This window comes from Jaculus jaculus, chromosome 8 (assembly GCF_020740685.1).
Source record: "Jaculus jaculus isolate mJacJac1 chromosome 8, mJacJac1.mat.Y.cur, whole genome shotgun sequence".
Lineage (NCBI taxonomy): Eukaryota > Metazoa > Chordata > Mammalia > Rodentia > Dipodidae > Jaculus > Jaculus jaculus.
Genome location: NC_059109.1, coordinates 21,539,575 through 21,551,297, shown reverse-complemented (window position 1 = coordinate 21,551,297; position 11,723 = coordinate 21,539,575).

Below are 11,723 nucleotides of genomic sequence, written 5' to 3'. Positions count from 1 at the left end.
TGGTAACAGGTAGCCTTTTTCCAATTCCTATCGATTTCTTTGGAGTGTTCTATTTCAGATAGCTGGCGGCTAGTAAATTGTAGATATAAATTACAATCCTTTTTCTATAGCAGCTTCTGTTTCTGTCAGTGTGGTGCATACAGAAGGTGTGATGTTAATCACCTGAAATGGGATTTTATTGATTCCTAAGAGGCTTTACAAAACAATCAACAACACTACTTGGCAGTTTATTTGCATTTTCCCCCTAAACGATTATGGATGGCATTGCTTTAAAATGCTTACAAATGCAAGAAGAGCTAACTGTGAATTTGTTTCTGATTCGTGGCTGAAGGGTGTTAAGTATCCCTCCACGTCCTAGATGGAGATACCAGCAATATTTCATAATCCAGACACAATTTGATCACATTTATCCCGACACTTTTCATCAGTGATAATTACAAAAAGAGGATTGACTGTGGCACGCCTGGGAGGGAAGGTTTTCTCTGAGGAGGATGCTGAAGTGGAGATTGTCACACGGTTTGGGAGAAAAACAGTACTAGCTGTCTCCCGCAAGCTACATTAGGGGAGCTCCTAGCGAGCCATTCATGAGGGAGCAGGCATAGGTCAAAATCGAAACCAACCCTATATTCCTTTGGGATGCTGGTGAACTGCAGAAATCAGTGGGTCCCCAGAGATCCCCAGATCCCCAGACAAAGCCAGTCTGCCTCTCAAGGCTCACACACTGAGGCTTCCTCATGCCTGGTGTGGGTGCCCCTCCCCCAACAGGGGGTGCTGCATAGACATAGTTACTCTTGCATCATGTTCACGAAGAGGGTTCCCAGAGGGCTTTGTGGGAGGAGTGAATAATCTCTAGCAGAAAAAGGACTAGAGATACTCATTCTCTCTCTCCCCCAGTGTGTGGTGTGTGTGTGTTGCAGGTGGGATTGAGGTGTCTGAAGATGGCCAACCTGCAATGGTGCTACATATATGGGGATTATGGCTGCAGAGGTCTCCCTAATGAAACGATTCAGAAAGTGAATCCATGAAAGTAAATGCCCCAGCCTTCAGCCTTTGGATATCTCATACCTGCATGAAAGCTCCATGACAACCTCCTTGGGCTCTTTTCTTCTCTTCACAACTTTTAACATAACCCTGGAGGAGCCAGAAACAATACAGAGAGAGGAGGAGGAGTTGAGAAATATGGGGAAACGGAATGAGAGAGTGATCATCTGATCAGTTCCCCATCTCCCTGCAGTGGCTTCCTGAGCATGAACTGGAACGACCCTGGCAAAGAATAAGAAGTGTAAATTGGGTGAGAGGTGAAAGTCTTGCCAGTAGTTGGGCTGGACTTTTTAGAAATATATAGAAAATCTCAAGCGTACCAAAATAGAATGGCAAATGAGAATGGCATAATGAATTTCAATACCTTATCACAAATGGCTACTATTGATATATCTATATCTATCTATCTAGGTAGATAGATAGATATACATATACACACACACACATATATATACATATATCAACTATATATATATCAAACATATATATATATATATATATATATATATATATATATATATATATATATCAACTTATGCTCTCATACTCTTGTACATACTAAACCTACTAAGTTGAAGTAAAGCTTGAATCTTATACTTTTTTAGACCTAAATATAAAAACATCAGTTCCATATCTGACTACTGGCAACTTTCAGACCCCGCTGCTCCTCTTCCTCATTTTGTTTTACCCAGTACCCAGTAAAAAAGCATGGGTTGGTCCTTCCTGTGACTTTAGTTCCCCACAGGTTTTCTGGTATGCATTAAGTAATTCTATTTTTAGAGACTTGTGCTTGCCCAGTTAGGGGAGTGCTCAATCTTCTCTTTGCTATCACTTTGTGTATTTAGGGGAATGCAGACATAAGTGTACCCAAAGGGTACGAAGATGTTGATTACTCAACGTAATGGAATTTTCTGGAAAGAACAAGGCGGGCATCCAAGGAACTGTGATAGGCTTCAGCCCAGTGAGGAGTGAGTGGTGGTGGGTTTTACTGTAGTCGGGAGGTGAGGCTTGGGAGAGTTTCATGCAGCTCACTGAGGAGTCTTCATCTCCCAGACGTCTCTGCTGGGTGCCTGAGCATCCTAGGCCTGCACCTCCTCCTGGCTGGCTGAAGCCTTGGCCAGTACATGAACAGAGATGATGATGATGAAAGACACTGCCAATAGCAGCTCCTGCCAGAGAACCTCGCTACTCCAGAAGGCACAGGTCTAGAGTGGCCAAGTGCGGAGTGGTTCTGGCTGGGAAAGCTGAATAGACGCCACAAATTAAAGATCCTCGTAGATACACTTCTAGGAATATTTTTCTTCGCTTCATTTATTACATGTTTTTCCTTATCAGTAGATGTCAGAAGGCTGACCTGTCCCCTGAGAGAACTGATTGAGAGAATCAGCTGACTACAGGGGATGAAGACCTACCCTGGCTCTGCAATCAGGTCAACAGCTGAGGAACTTTCAGGACCTCCTAAGTTTTGAACAGAATACCATGGAATCTACCAGGAAGTCACTTCTATGTACCAAAAATAGTACAAAGCCTAAATCTCTCATGCCTCAAAATAGTGTTTTTCATCCTAGAATGTATCACTTCTCAAGTAGCAAGTGTCTGCTGGTGACAGGGAATCAACAATGGTATCCTGGGTCCCATTTAGAAGAACCAGCAGTACACACCTCTCCATGTGAGGCCTACCTTGAAACATGCTATTTTCAACTGCTCAACTAACGTTATCCACATACAGAAACTACTCTTGCAGCCTCCTCATTTTATGTTTTTGATGTCATAATTTACATCTTTAGATCACACATTCCCTAAGCAGTCAGTGTACTTACAGTTATTTATGTTAGTTTTGTCATTTGACTTTTATTCTAGCCATCTAAGTGATTTACCTTCCACCCTTACAATATTGTTCTGAATTTTACTTTATTTTCACTGATGAGTTCTATGCTTCCATGTATTCTCATGGTGTTAATTAGCACCTTTTCATTTCCCTCAGAATTTCCTTTAGTAGTGCTCATAAGGTGAAGAGGTGGCATATTCCCTCAGCTTTCATTCATCAGGAAATGTCTCTGCCTTGCTTTCATTTTTGAAGAAAATCTTTGCCAGGCATAGCCTTCTTGGTTGGCAGGTTTTTATTTCAGCGCTTTGATTGGATCACCCCCACCCCCTCCTGACTTGCAAGGTGTCTGTGGAGAAGCCTGCTGACACTGGCCTGATGCAAGTCCCTTATGTGTGAAGAGTCTCTCGACTCTTCCTGCCCTCAAGATTCTCACTTTGTCTTTACCTTTGGACATTTGGATTAGGATGTGACCCATCATCCTTTTTTTGGTTGGATATTACTTGGGATACTTTGGGCTTTCTGTTACTCAGTATTCACCTAGCTCCATCTTGCAAAGGTAGTTTAAAATTAGGCATCATGCAGCCAGAGAGATGGCTCAGTGGCTAAAGGCACTTTCTTGCAAAGCCTGATGGCCCTTAGATGCACCACTTCCCACCTAAGCCAGATACACAAAAAGGCACATGTTTCTAGCATTGATTTGCAGTGTCAGGAAGCCCTGGCATGCCCATTTATTCTCTCACTTTCTCTCTCTCTCTCTGCCTCTTTCTCTGTCTCTCTCAAATAAATAATAAATAAAATTTTATATATATATGATATATATATATATGCACATATATATAATTTTAAAATAGCCATCATGTTATGTTTACACAACAGAAAGTGTCAGATGATTTATTTCAGTGATTTTAAAGTTTTAACCAGAGTTTATCATTAAAAGCTTATCAGCAGCATATTACTTGTTGAGGTAAAATTAGAAGAGAAATGAATCCATGAAACTTTTCCTTTACCTTAACATTGTGAAAGTAGAGAACTTTTAAAAAGAATGACTTGGTTAAACTCATCCTTCCAGAAATGAACATAGGATATACTGGAAGAGTTTTGCTTAACCCCAGGGCCTATCAGCATTCATACTCTCCTTGCTTCCCAAATCCAGTCTTTTAGCCCTGTGAGGGCATTATCTGGTTCCTGTTAAACACAATCTACTCTAAACATGTGGACCATTTGGATACTTGAAGAGGAGCTTGAACTAGAAGGCCGAAGCGCCACCCATGTTGAGTTGGGGTGGGGGCTATGACAGGAGGTCAGGATGAGGGTAATAAGGCACACTGGGCTGCAGTATGAAGATGGACAGGGGTTACTCAGGTTTTCCAGAACAAAGCTTAGGAAGTGCAGTTGCATAATTCAGGTCTTTCTCAGGACTGCTGTAGAATGTTTTATTGGTTTCCCTCCCTCCAGAATAGGTGTTGGTCCTTCCCCGTGCCTATTCCTTGCCACCTGAGGTATGGGGTGTGGCATCACCAGCCTGTCAAGCCCACTACTGGCTTTGAGCCCAGGCCACCAATCTCAGCAAACACCAGTAAGCTCTATGGTGCCAAGACCATGTCTCCAAAGCACCCTAACCACTGTGGCCTTCCCTCCTCAGACTTTGCCACTGTGGTTTCACATGGTGACAAGTGAGAAGACTCAGAATTTACAGTGGTAAAGAATCTGCAATCAGGCTGGAAAGATGGCTTAGCAATTAAGGTATTTGCCTGCAAAGCCAAAGGATCCCGGTTTGATTCTCGAGGACCCATGTAAACCAGGTGCACAAATGCACTGAGTTCATTTGCAGTGGCTGGAGGCCCTGTTGTGCCCATTCTCTCTCTCTCTGCCTCTTCCTCCCTCTGAAAAAAGAAAAGAATCTGAAATCCACTGACAGATGATATTAGAGAGGGAACATTGTCTCTGCTCATAGATGGTGGTAGAACATTTAAACTTAATATTTGTTACCTGGCTAGGGGCATTTTATCTGGGCCCAATGCAGGTTTCTTTTATGTATGTCAATGTTGTTACCACATCCCAATAAAGCTAAAAGAATAAAAAAAAAAAATGACTTGGGCTGGAGAGATTGCTTAGTGGTTAGAGCATGTGCCTGCAAAGTCTAAGGATCCAGGTTCGATTCCCTAGTACCCACTTAAGCCAGATGTACAAGGTGGCACATTTATCTGGAGCACATTTGCAGTGGCTAGAGGCCCTGGTGTACCCATTCACTTTCTGTCTCTCTGCCTTTGTCTCTCTCTCAAATAAATAAATTAAATTTTTAAAAAAATTAAATAAATTTAAAAAATGGAATGACTTTATTTTCTTCCTTTAACATATTTTATTTATTTATTTGAGAGAGAGCGAACAAACAGGGAGAAACAGAGAGAATGGTTGCACCAGAGCCTCCAGCCACTACAAATGAATTCCAGAGGCATGTGCCTCCTTGTGCATCTGGCTTATGTGGGACCTGGGGAATCGAACCAGGGTCCTTTGGCTTTGCAGGCAAATGCCTTAACTGCTAAGTCATCTTTTGCAGCCCTATTTTCTTCTTTTTTGTTAGCTTTCATTAGGCTCATCTCCTGTTCCTTCTATGTGAGAGCAAAATTGTGCCGCATGATATAGCATCATAATTGCAGGCATGACATTTTGAATGAGGCAACAGGGCATCTGATTTAATAGCACAGGCTCTGAGTCACCATTCTGCCTCTGCCACTGTCTAATTATTTGAGCATGCTGGTTTTATTAAGAATGAAATTCTCAGCTTCCCTCTCAGAAGTTGTGGGTAAGAAAAGCTTAAATTTAGGGATAAGAAGAAAAAAAAATAAGGAAGCAAACATTGAACATGCCATAGGTACTCAGTAGATATCTATTAAATAAATTTGTATGAATGCTTATAAAAGCATTTTCTATGTTCCTACTGTGTAACCACTTGTTAGTAAATGAAAACTAAGTTATATATATATATATATATATACATATATATATATATATATATACATATATATATATATATCTTAATATATATTAGTAATATATACTATAATAATATATAGAATATTATATAAATATTATAATATATAATAATATATATAAATAATATAATATATATATAATATTAATAAAGTAGGCACACCAGGGCCTCTAGCCACTGAAACTAAACTCCAGATGCATGTGCCACTTTGTGCATCTGGCTTACGCGGGACCCTGTAGCGTTGAACCTGGGTCCTTAGGCTTCACAGACAAGTGTTATAACCACAAAGTCATCTTTCCAGCCCTGATACACTTTTCTTAAATGTTTCCACATCTACACCAGTTTCTCGAAATGATAACCAGCATCTGCTCTTGGAAATTTAACAAATTTCTAAGACATATCATATTAATTTTTTTGCAAACAAAAGTCCATTCACTGCTCATAGCTGGGAGAGGAGAGGTGAGAATGAGGAGGGACAACAAGAGCCATTGCAGTGCACACCTCACAGCATGCCAATTCTGGGAGTGCCATCACCTACTATCAAGTAATGCCCATCAGCCCTCCTCCCTGTGTACATACTGACCACATGGCTGTCAAATATGTCCACTGTCATCTTCATTTGTGTGCTTTGCTTTTATTTAATCTGAGCAATACACTCATGGTGTATATGGTGGTGTTGTCTTGGATATTTGAAAACCCCCAAGATTTGAAAAATAAAATTTTTATCTGAAATTTATCTCTGCTTAAAATGTTATCATTTTTCAATTTGTCTATATACATCTTTCGATGGCTATCTTATCTAGTATCAGTGGTACATTTATGCCTCTCTATGAGATCCAGGGAGAGATGAATAGTAACAATGGCAATCCCAGTAATTAGAAACAATAATGGATATCTGTTTGGGCCAAAAAGGACAGAAAATTAGAATTAAATTGAAAACTCAATGCATTAGTAGCTCTCGAGTACTTCACAGCCTATAAATCATATTTAGAACAGAATGAATTTTCATAGAGAAAAACAATCAGAATTAATGGAGGTCTACACAAAATTATTTCTGGTTGATACCCACCACCACTTTCACTTCTGTTTTTATCTTCAGCCTTTGAAAATTCATACAGATTTAAGTGTCAGAAAATGATTTTCATGAGTAGTTATCAGTTTATGATGTTGGGAGATTTCAATTAATTTTCCAGCTCATGTCCTCAGTATGTTCCTCCAGTGGAAAAATATAACCAATGACTACATATGTGTTGAATGAATGTTAAGAATTTCTTGTGGTGGACACTACTAAAGTATGAATATGGTGCCTTACCTCCAATGGCCACAGCCTATATAGGGAATGAAGTCTTAGACAATATTTCATTACATAAACTTAAGAGCTGGTTATCTTCAACCCACCAACTAATGAAGTAATTCAGGTAGAGCAAAAAGCATTGCAACTCCAAACCATATCTCAGTTGGTGTAGAACTGAATTGAACCACAATAATGGGGTCTTATTTTGGTATTCTGGGGAAATAGAAGACTTGGGAGTTAGGGCAGAAATGACAAAAGTGCATATTAAGGGGAAAGCCTTCATGGTTTCTGGAAGGCACGAAGGATAAGCTATTCAAATCTGCTTCCTATGGTGGGAATTTTCACAAGCCCCATAACTGTATGAGTTCATTACTCATGCCCTCTGTAGCTAGACTACCTCTTTTATTGTATATTAAATGTTTAACATGTTGATTTTTCTTGTAACTTCTCAGCACTTATTTTATTTCTGTTGAGTACAAGTTTCCAGTACATGAAGCATGAGCTCTATATCTAATCTAGAAAAATAGGCTATATCAATATGTACCCATCTTTCCATATTTACCACCCCAGATATATAAAAGTGATTACACAAACTTCATCTTAACCATCAAGTTGTGGTAAATATTCTGATTGCTTCATGTTAATATTTTAAGCTTTAAAGTATAACATCAGAGAAAATCATGTAAAATTCCATAACTACCAACTCCTATAGAAGTTTCTGCAAACATTATGGTGCTTTCTGACTAAACAGAATTCACACTTGGCAGATATTAAGATGCAAAGACAAGTATTAGATCCATACTGGGCTCTTAAAAGTACCTTTCCCTCTTGTCATCAAGTCCAACACAGGATTTTTCACAGGGCAAAAGTGATATGGGTTTCTCATTTGCAACATCACAGGAACATTGAGACTGCTTACATATGGCTGCAAATATTGGTAAGGTAAAAGAACAAGGACAGTTGGCTTAGAAAGATCAATACTCGACAAATCAAAAGTAAATAAATACAATTAAACATTCACAAGGAAGTGAATTTTGATAGCAGATTTAATAGAAACATCTCGGGGAAAACTATCCTATTACATTATCACTGTTCACTTAACAGATGGCAATTAAAGAAATAAGTAGGAGCCTAAGGGCATATTATAGTGGCAACATTTAAAAAGTTTTAAAGCTGTCCAAAATTTTAGTCCTTGCCAAGCTTACATTTTAATTAACCTTCTTTCAACATATTTTGTTCCTTGATGTCTTAATCATACACTCACATTCATATGCACAGACTGATTCTCACAACTATTAACAGAAATTTGGGGGTCTAAACAGTATTAATGCTTGTAATAATTTGTGGGAATATTGGACCTTCTCATTAGCCATCTTGGTGATTGTTGCAAAGAAAACCCAGAAAAACAGAGAGTTGTTTCTTTTCGAAGCTCTATCAATAGGACTCAACTCCAGGGGTCCGTTTGCTCTTATTCCATCACCTCTGGTGGTGTTCTGTAACCCATTAGTCCTTCTGCTCCCATCGAAATGTCACAAACTCTTCATTCTGTTTTCCATGTTGGCATGGACTGAGATTTTCTTCTCTCTGTTGTTAATCCTCTAACTCCAGGTGAGGGATGCACTTTTGGTTTTGAAAATGTCTCATGGTGTGTTTCCATCCTTTTATTGGTTTCTTGGGTCATCACATAGTATTTTCTTGTTTTAAATTTTAAATTTTTATTTATTTATTTGAGAATGACAGACAGAGAAAGAGGCAGAGAGGGAGAGAGAATGCGTGCACCAGGGCTTCCAGCCACTGCAGACGAATTCCAGATGCGTGTGCCCCCTTGTGCATCTGGCTAATGTGGGTCCTGGGGAATCGAGCCTCGAACTGAGGTCCTTAGATTTCACAGGCAAGCACTTAACCACTAAGCCATCTCTCCAGCCCATGACATAGTATTTTCTCAGTGTGTACTTTCTCCTGGAAACTACCTGAGAAATTTGAGTTTTCCTGTGTTCCAGCATCCTTCTTTCCACAATGATGTCTCTGGTGTCTCCCTGACTGGATCTGCTCTAACACGCTCTGCTGTGAAGGAATTCCGTGGACAAAGACAACATGTGTGTAAACAAATACTTGCACTTCAGCCTTTGTTTTGGTGCACGTGTGCATGTTCATGACTTGGCATGTGAGATCAGAGTAGAACCTTCAGGTGCTGGTTCTTGCCTCCCACCTCTTGCTGGTCACTTCTCTGCTCACCAGGCTAGCTGACCTATTAGCTTTCAGTGGATTTACTTGTCTCTGGCTCCTTTCTGTCAGTAGGCATGCTGGAATCATAGGTGCTTACGATCAAATCTGTCTTGATGTGGAGTCTGAGGACCTGAAGGTACTCTCACCTAGGTCACAAAAGCCCTTCATCCACTAGACCATCTCTTCAGCCCAGAGTGAATTTTCAGCAGCAGGAAAGTGATTCCTTCTGGAATAATATAAAAAGAGAAACAAGACCAACCTTGTATTTCAGAAAGAAAACTCTAATTCCACGGTTAGAATTCCTATATCTTAATTTAAGGAAGATTGGTGTTCAATCAGCAGAGGTAAATAGACCAAAATCAATTATAAAGTGGGAATATATTGCAAAATGTTCAGTTATCTCACTTCTTTGAAAAAATTGTCAAAAAACTAAACCTTTGTAAAGAACCAGGAGTACCACAGAAGCCTAAGAAATGACAAGTAATGACATTAATATGTATCAGTTCTAGGAGACAGAAATTGTGTAGGCTGTCATGGTAAAAGAACAAAAATGAATGGTATTTTTTCCCCTTGACAAGAAGCAGGAGGCCGGGCGTGGTGGCGCAAACCTTTAATCCCAGCACTCAGGAGGCAGAGGTAGGAGGATTGCCATGAATTCAAGGCTACCCTGAGAGTACATAGTGAATTCCAGGTCAGCCTGGGCAAGACTGAGACCCTACCTCAATGCCCCACCCCCTGCAAAAAATAAATAAATAAATAAATAAATAAATAAATAAATAAATAAGGAAAGAAAAGAAGCAGGAAATGTCACTAGGCCTCCATACAGAAACCTGGATGCTTTCCTTATCTCCTTTCTTCCCTGGAAGTAACCTTCCAGGAAAGATTTCTGGATTAATCTTGCACCCTTCCTAGATGACAGAAACTATGATCCCTATATAAGATTTCTGGAAATATTGTTCCATATTGCACAAAGAAGCTGTAAAATCTGGTCTTTGTCTAGAGTAACCTGCCTGCCTGGTCTTCCTCAGGCAGCCACTCCCCATAAAAGCCCAGCACTGAGCTCTGAGTTTCTCAAACCCCCTCTTGCCTCTCTGGGCAAGAATGTCAACTTGCTCCCTTCTCTAATATTCTAGACCTAAGCAATCTTCTCTTCATCCTCCTAAAGCTTTAAGCTATAATAAAATCTCTGTGAGCCTTATCCTTTTGTCTGTGGATTTCATTCTTCAAATTCATAAGACAAGGATTCAGGAATACCCCAAATTATTGGTACTTTGGCATACAAGAAACCCAAAATTCCTGTATCACTACGTACTCTTGGTCTTCTTGTCCCTGTTGTAAGAATCAATAATTTAGATTTCCAGGGAAAAAATTTGGCCTGAGTTTGCATCAGATGTTCATATTCAGGAAGTGGATGAGGTAACAGGGACAGGACCATCAAGGGCCTTGTCTATTGAAGGTATTTTTGACTTGCAATCACTCACCAAAGAGAGTTACACAGCAAATGGTCTATATTAATGTGGAAATGTTGAGAAGAGGAAGAAAAAGTGTGGAACATTCTACAACTATTTGTTGGAGGCAATTTTCTTCTCATGGTTGGAACAAAACACATGACCAGAAACAGCTTACTGGAGGGAACACTTTATTTTGGGTTTACAGGGAAAGTTTCGTCATGATGGGGCAAGCATGGCAAGAACAGACAGCTGGTGTCACACCTTTGCATCATCAGGAAGGAAGCACAGACCGTGAGCTCAGAGTTAAAAGCCGGGCTGACTTATAATATCCCAAGATACCCCCAGTGATCCACCTCCTCCAGCAAGGATCTACCTCCTGAAGGCTTCATTAGCTGGGGATTAAGAATTGGAACACAGGCTGAACAGATGTCTTAGTGCTTAAGGTGCTCATCTATAAAGCCAAAGGATGCAGGTTCGATTCCCCAGTATCCCCATAAAGCCATATACACAAGGTGGTAAATGCATCTGAAGTTTGTTTGCAGTGGCTAGAGGTTCTGGCCCACCCATTCTCTCTGTCTGCTTCTCTCTCTCTCTCATAAATAAATAAAAAAATTAAAAAAAAAAGAATTCAAACATATGAGGTATCTTTTACATTCAAACCACTGCATTGTTAGAAGCAATGCAACTTGCTAAGTAATTGGACATGAGATACAAATCAACTTGAATAGCCCCACTAGCTGAGAAGAGACAATGGCTATCACGGTCAGCTTTAGTTGTTGGGATGAACTTCCAAACAGGGCACAGTTATAGGGGAAGGGATTCATGGAAGCTTATAGATAGAGGAAGCGTTCCATAATGGCAGAAGAACCTGGCCACCCCTTACACAGGCCC